The sequence below is a fragment of the Strix uralensis genome, chromosome 2, assembly GCF_047716275.1.
Source record: "Strix uralensis isolate ZFMK-TIS-50842 chromosome 2, bStrUra1, whole genome shotgun sequence".
NCBI lineage: Eukaryota > Metazoa > Chordata > Aves > Strigiformes > Strigidae > Strix > Strix uralensis.
In genome coordinates this window covers 94,663,547-94,671,636 of record NC_133973.1, presented here as the reverse complement: position 1 = coordinate 94,671,636, position 8,090 = coordinate 94,663,547, and the positions used below count along the sequence as shown (strand labels likewise).

At 41.2% G+C, this 8,090-nt stretch overlaps 1 pseudogene; it reads left to right on the top strand.

Moving 5' to 3' along the window:
- The first annotated feature begins 2,820 nt into the window (after window positions 1–2,820).
- Window positions 2,821–7,500, top strand: LOC141940011 (uncharacterized; annotated as a pseudogene).
- Window positions 7,501–8,090: the final 590 nt, after the last annotated feature.

Below are 8,090 nucleotides of genomic sequence, written 5' to 3'. Positions count from 1 at the left end.
TTAAAAAAAAAATGTATCGGTTGTGTCAATCGGATAATAGATATTGGAAACAGGTTTATACTTTAGTTAGAATACAGTATTCTCTGCCCCCCAAAATTCATAAAGAGTAGACAAGTTACTGTTATAATCTAACATGTACATGTGTCTCAAGTAATTCATCATTTTATTCAAACAAAGCAAAATCGTTGTCATAGAATGCATAGATTCTGTTCGAGTTGGAAAACAAGAATGTTTCCTGTGGGGCAGTGAAGATTGTAGGCAGCCTACCATCATGCTTATTTATTATTTAGTTCTCACTTTCCATGTACATTTGCTCAATTTACTCAAACATTTGTAATTCAAAATACTACTCTGTTGGAAGTGTGGGAAAATGAAACCAGCAAAAAATCTGCAAAACACAAATTTCCTTAACACATGGTGTCCAGAACAAACACAGGATGGGATGGAGATCCAGTGATCTGTGTTGCTGTGGTACCAAGGAGGAATACAAAGTGAGGTGGAGGCTGCGCGGTCCCGTTCTTCCAATTTGTCAAGGAACATTTGACATGACTATGCAGATTTGTCTCCTGCTCTTCCCCTTCTCTCAAGGACTGTTTTGCAGTACTCTGCAGACCTTATCTCTCATTCTTCCTCTTTTCCCACAAAACCCGCGCACACCTTGCATCAAGGAAAGTGCTGTGTCGTTACTGAAAAAACAGTGGCTTGACCACAGTCCCACCCACTCACACATACATGCTTAGATAAATACTACCTTGAGTTTGTATCTAACTCGGAGGGATGATTATCCAATACAAAATTGGAGGGACAGATCGATGGGTTTGTGCTCCTTTCCCCCTCCCAGAAGGGATGCCTTTTGGGAAGATTTGGATCCTCAGCTACGCTGAGTGATTATCAGGAATCAAGTGTGTGTGATTGCAATTGGTTTTTTGTGTGTAGTGCTATATAGCCAACCTGAAGTGTGTGCATTTATCATAGGCAATCTCAGAGAAACTGTAGTTGTTGCATAAGAATAAACCGTACTGTTTGTGAACCTGACTGCTTCTCTTGAATGCAACTGGACCTACAGCACATGGGCTGTTCGTGCATCTGGTGTCAGGCCTATAGTTATGGCCCTAATTGACTACCTATTAAGAGATAAGTCCAGCCACCCCTAGCCCCTCTAATCTCTGAGGACCAGCTAGAAGGCAAGTGGATTCACCCCTTACCAAATTAATTCATTACCTTAAATGCAACATACTCCTAGTCTGATTTTTATAATATAAAGACCATATCTTTTTTAACCTATGGAATTTCTGTAATTTAGAAATAACTCCAAATACAATTAACCCAGATTTGTGCTGTGGTAGCTAGGAGTAAAAGTTCGCTTTCAGTGTCTAAGTAAGAAAATATTTCATGGCAGCCATCGATACCAATGGCAAGTAACATTCAGCCAGCTGGACAATAATGTTTTGAACTAACATAACGGATGAAGAAATATTACAAAAAAATTGAGAAATGCAAAGTCTCTTGCTAGAGAATCCTAACCCTACAAATACTTATGCTTATCTTTGGATGGTCACAACTTTTATGATTTCCAGTGCCATTCACTGTGTGTTGCTGATGCTATGCATTTTGAAATTACATCATTGAGGATAGCCTCACCTGACAGCTCTGCCATGAGCTGCCAGACAGCAAACTGATTCAAGGATAACACAACAGTAAGTACTGTATGATTTCCTTAATTTATCATAATTTTTCTGCTGGATACTCCACAGATATAATATCATTTCTTTGAACATCTGGAAGTTTCTTTGTTATATACATACACGTGTATATGTATTCAGCTGTATATATGAATTGTATGATTAAATGGCATAGTGGCTAAGTATTTAGTGCTTCATAGCAAACACTAAGTGTATATCCAAAACATGTCTGATATTACAATATTCTCCTATGTACAGAAATTAAGCTTCTAAAAATCCTACTTAGCCTGTACTTTTACTCCAATTTAAACAATGCAACATCCTCCTAGCAGGGTAGGATAAGGAATAACAAAACCAAAAATTGTTTAATTGTACCTTTTTTCAGTTATATAATTGAGTCTGAAGAGAGTTCACCAGCTCTACCTCTGAAAGGGTTATAGATATCTTTTGTCACTTTATATATACATTTTATAGGTCTTTATTTCTCTGAAAGATAGGTAAGCTCAAGTTCAAAGCTGTCTCTGGTCTGGATCAAGATAGTTATAACAGAAACAGCATTAACAGCAAATTCAAGTGTAAGTAAGGTGACAGTTCCAGAAAAATAAACACTTAATGACACATTAAAAATAAAAGAAGGGGAAAAAAATTAAAAAGAAAAGCAAAGGAAATTACAACTGAAGATACACATTAACAATCTGGATTCCTCCATGAATGTCTATCACTTGTTATATGCCCATGAAAAAGATTGCCAAAGATTTAAGGCTAAAAGGAAATATCACTTCTTGTTTCTTCAGTATCATTAACTCAGCCTTGTGAAATTTAATTTATTGTATATACTTCTGCACATGCAAAAATATATCACACTTGTCAAATATCAGTATTGGTTTACCTTTTTTTTCCCCACATTTAGTGCTATATTTATTTACTTCATTATATGTTGAGTAGGGTCTATGGACACTTAACCTCTATTCTCAGTTCCATGACTACTGAATATGAAATGTGGAATCACACATCTGGACCATAGCACAGTCCCTGAGTGGTGCAGTTAAGTGACAAAATATCTGACCCAAAGGATAAAGGTTTTTTAAGGAAAATCGTCAATTTATCTCTGCTGTCCCCATGTGCTGTCTTCTCCCACATGACACAATGTAACCAAGCACTCTGGACAGAGAATCAGGCCCTTCGAGAACAGAATCAAAACCTTCAGCAAAAGAACAGAGCTTTTCATATGGAGGACAAACCCTATTGTCAATAGAATCAAAATATCCAAAGACAGAAGAAAGTCCTTCTGGAAGAGAATAAAATCCTTCAAGAGAAGCATATGGACTCCTCAAAGGAAACAAAGCACCTTAAGAAACAGCAAAGGGGCCTCCAACAAAAATATAAAGCCCTCAGAGAAGAGATTAAGGCTCTCAAAGGACAAGAAAGAGCATTTGTAATGGAGGATAAAGCTCTTCAGCAAGAGATTTTAGCTTTATGAAAGGAAAATCATAGAATCATAGAAGTGTAGAATACCCGGTTGGAAGGGACCTCAAAGATCATCTGGTCCAAACTTTCTTGGCAAAAGCACGGTCTAGACAAGATTGTCCAGCTCCCTGTCCAGCTGGGTCTTAAAAATGTCCAATGTTGAGGATCCACCACTTCCCTGAGGAGATTATTCTAATGGCTGATCCCCGTGTGAAAAATGTTACTCTTGTATCCAATCGAAATTGCCGCATCAGTAGCTTGTACCTATTACCCCTCATCTTTTCCATGTGAGTCCTTGTAAAAAAAGAGTCTTCATCTTCTTTGTAGTTACCCTTTAAATACTGGAACATGGTTGTTGTGGTTTGAACTTGGTTGGCAGCCAAACATCATGCAGCCTGTCATTCACCCTTTTTCCTGCCCGGAAAAATAGGGGAGGGATAAAAAGGAAAAACTCATAGGTTAAAATAAAAAATAAAGTTTAGTGATAGTACTAAAACAACAGTAACGATAGGAAGTCCAAACGGGTAATGCACAATGTGATTGCTCACCACCCACTGACTGATACGCAGCCCACCCCTGGAAGCAACCCTGACAGAACAAAGATCCCACCACACCGACTGGAAGTGAGAGAGAACCCACCTCCTTTATACACCGAGCATAATGTCACAGGATATGGAATACTCCAATGGCCAATCTGGGCCCAGCGTTCCAGCTGTGCCCCCTCTCAGCTCAAGGAAATTAACTCTATCCCAGACAAAACCAGGACAATAGTGATTAGGTCTCCCCTAAGTCTTTTCAAGGTTGAATAAAACCAATTGTCTCAGTCTTTCCCCATATGGCAGTTTTCCCAGTCCTTTGGTCATTTTTGTGGCCCTCCTCTGGACCCTCTCTGGCCTTCCTATATCTTTTTTGTATAGCAGGGACCAAAACTGAACACAATATTCCAGGCGTGGCCTGTAGTAGAGTGGGATAATCACTTCTTTATCTCTGCTGGGAATGTTGATGAAATCCAGCATCCTGTTGGTTTTCCTTGTTGTTGCAGCACACTGTTCACTCATGTGAGCTTGTTGGCCACCAGGACCCCCAGGTCCCTTTCCACAGAGCTGCTCCCCAGCCGGGTAGATCCCAGCCTATGCTGCACTCCTGGGTTATGTTTTCCCAGGTGCAAGACCTCACACTTGTCCTTGCTGAACTTCCTAAGGTTCTTGTTAGCCTACTCTTCCAGCCTATCCAGGTCTTCCTACAGGGTGGCTCTCCTTTCCGAAGTGTCCACTTCCCCACTTGGATTGGTACCATCAGCAAACTTCATCTGGGTACACTTGATGCCATCATGCAGATCACTTATGAAGATGTTGAACAGTGTAGGGCTCAATATTGATCCCTGGGGGACCCACTTGTGACAGGTTGCCAGTTTGAAAAGGAGCTATTCACCACCACCTTCTGGGTGTGGCCTGTCAGCCTTTTCCCCACCCACTTCACAGACCACTTGTCTAGACTGTAACGCATCAGTTTCTTTAGCAGGAAGCTGTGGGGAACCATATCAAAAGCCTTTGAGAAATCCAAGTATACAATGTCCACCTCTCACCCCACATCAGCCAAGCAGTTTACTTTGTCATAGAAGGCGATCAGGTTTGTCAAGCACAATTTTCCCTTGGTGAATCCGTGCTGGCTTTTCCCAACCATGTGCTTCATTTGCCTTGTGATAGCTCCCAGGAGGATTAGTTCCATAACTTTCACAGGGATTGAAGTAAGACTGATGTGTCTGTAATTTCCTGGATCCTCTTTGTCCTGGTTTCGACCAGGATGGAGTTAATTTCCATTGGAGTATTTCATACTATGTGATGTCATGTCCAGGGAGCCAGGCTCACGCTCGGGGTCTCTCTTGTGGCGCATCTTCTGGCGGTATGGCGGTATTTGTTGGGGGGGGGGGGGGGGGCGGGGGGGGGCGGGGCGGTCCCTGCGCTCAGTAGGTCACTGCTGCATTTTACCCATTTCCTTTTTGAATTTATTATTGTTGCTGTTGTTCTCTTGTTATATTTAGTAAATTCTTTCTTTTTACTCAACCCATGAATTCTCTTCTTTTGTTCCTCCCCTATCTTACCAGAGTGGGGAGGGGAAGGTGAACGGCTGGCCCGGCCACGTGGCGTCTGACTGCCAGCTGAGTTCAAACCTCCACACTCTTTTAAGCCCTTCTTGTAGATGGGGGTGACATTAGCCTTCTTCCATTCTTCTGGGATGTCCCCCAGTCTCCACAACTTCTCAAAGATTATGGAGAATGGCCTCATAATGGCGTCACCTAGCTCTCTTAACACCCTCCAGTGGATAAAGTTAGGGCCCATCGATTTCTGAGGGTCAGGTTCCTGTAATAGTTCGCATACTGACTCTTCCTTCACTGACAGTGGGTTTGTGTCTGCATCGACCTGTTTTTTTGTTTCCAAGGCCTGAGGCCCAACAGTGCTGGTAAAGACAGAGGTGAAGAAAATGTTGAGAAGCTCTGCCTTTTCAGCATTGTTGGTGTCTAATTCACTTGTCCTGTTTAACAATGGGTCAATATTTTCCTTCTGTTTCTGCTTGTTGTTTATGTACCTGAAGAACCCTTTCTTGTAGTTGTTGACATTTCAATTTGAGCTGAGCTTTTGCTTTTACAACCATATCCCTGCATGCCCTGGTGAGGTCCTTTTAGTTCTCAGTGAGTATTTGTCTACTTTTCCATCTCTTGTACACTTCTCTTTCGGTTTTGAGCAGACTCAGAAGCTCACAGTCAAGCCAGGGGGTTCTCTTGCTCTGCCTACTTCCCTTGCCTTTAAAGGGGATGAACAGTTTTGTTGTTTCTGGTAGAGCATTCTTGAAAAACTCCCAGCTCTTGCTGCCTCCTTTATCCTCCATGGAAGCTTCCCATTGAATCCCTTCCAGCTGAGCTCTGAGCAAGTTGAAGTTTGCTCTTCTAAAACCTAAAACCTTTATCTTAGTACTAACTTTCAGCGTGCTCAGCAAAATCCCAAACTCCACAATATTGTGATCACTGCAGGCAAAGCTATTACTAACTGAGATATTAGAAATTTCTTGGTTTGTGAGTAGCAAGTCCAGCAATGCCTCATTCCTATTTGGCACATCTAACATTTGTATGAGGAAGCAGTCCTCTATGCATTCCAGGAACTTGATGGATGACATGTGAGCTGCTGTATTGTTCTTCCAACAGAAATCTGGGTAGTTGAGACTACCCATAAGAACCAGGTTCTGTTGACCCAAGGCTTGCTTAAGTGGCCCAAATATGGCTGTTTTGGCCTTATCATCTTGTTTTGGAGGTCGGTCTACTGTAAGATTCCCCTTGGAGATGACCCCTCTGTTCTTGACCCAGAGGCATTCAACAAGGTTTTCACAATCACCATAGCTGACATCTATACAATCAAGGTTCTCCTTAACATAGGGTGTGACTGTTCCAACTCTTCCTCCCTGTCTGTCTTTACAAAACAGCCTATAGCCATATATTGAGGCCCTCCAGTCATGTGAGTTGTCCCACCAGTTTTCAGTTATTCTTATGATATCATAAGTTTCCGACTGGGTGCAGAGCTCCAGTTCCTCCTGATTGTTCCCAAGGCTGCGTGCATTGGTATACATATAATGGAGGTGGTTGATCTTCTGGTTCTCATCCTGGGAGGCATCTAAGGAACATTTGTCACTGCTCTTGTTGGCCTGGCTTATTCGCCAGTTGGTTGCAATGCCGTGAGTGTGGCCACTTTGGACTCCACTCTCCCTCAAGTCCTTCAGTCTAAAGCCCACCTCACCAAGTTGGCCAGTCTGCTGCCAAAGATTGCCTTGCCTTTTCTAGACAGGTGGATCCCATCCCTCCCTAACAGGCTATAGTCATTGAAGAATGTCCTGTTGTCATGAAAGCTAAAACACTCACAACAGTATCGGCCACAAAGCCAGAAATTGATTTGTATTATATGTCTATTTCTGGCTGCACCCTTTCCTCTGACTGGTAAAATGGAAGAAAAGATAACTTGAGCACCAATACTTTTCACTTGCACCCCAAGGGCTTTGTAGTCTTCCTTGATCTTGCCCAGATTCTGTCTTGCGGCGTCATTCATGCCTAAACAAGGCCTTCAAGGAGCAGCTTAAGGCTCTTCAAAACAACAAAAAATCCATTCAGGAAGAGGAGAAAGCTCTTTGTGAGGAAAAAACCTGCCCTCCGTAAAGAGAATTCAAGAGAACAGGCCCCTTCAAGATGAGAAAAAGGTCCTACAAAGTCAAGAGAAAGCTCTCCAAGAAGACCCCAAAGTCCTTCATGAATGGAATGATACTTCAAGAGGAGGAATAAAGTAATATAGGTAAAGAATCAGATGCTTAGGGAGATCTAGAAGGAGGAGTAAAGAATTCACAAAGATAATAATTTTAGTTGTTAGCCAGATATTATGGTCCAGTCTTCATAAAAGAACATCAGCAAAAACTAATGGATAAAATAAGGCATAAAGTAGTCTATTAGGTTTAGTGCAAAAGCCTAGGAAGTTTGAAAATGCAGAAATATGGGTGTTGGTATCTTAAGTCCCTGAAACCCAATAAATTACTGCTGGCAATACATAATGCATATCTGCAGATGTCTGCTTTACTGAGATGATGAATACCACAGAAAACAAGTTTCTTATTATAGTATTTCAAAGTTTAGATTAACACAATTTTTTTACTGTGGAATATTGGAGGATATTAATATAAAATGGATTCTGATGTAATACACACTCATTTACAAGTGAGATTGTGCCATACTTCCACTTTTTACATCTAGACTTAACCAGTAAAATGTTTCCAAAAATGGTTGATATGAAACACTTTCAGAATATATTAACAAATCCTTTGCCTCAGAGGTTTTCCTTCAAAGCTCCAGTTTTAACATGAGTTTTGAGGAAAAAAAATCAATACATTTGTGCTATTAAAGAAAGAAGA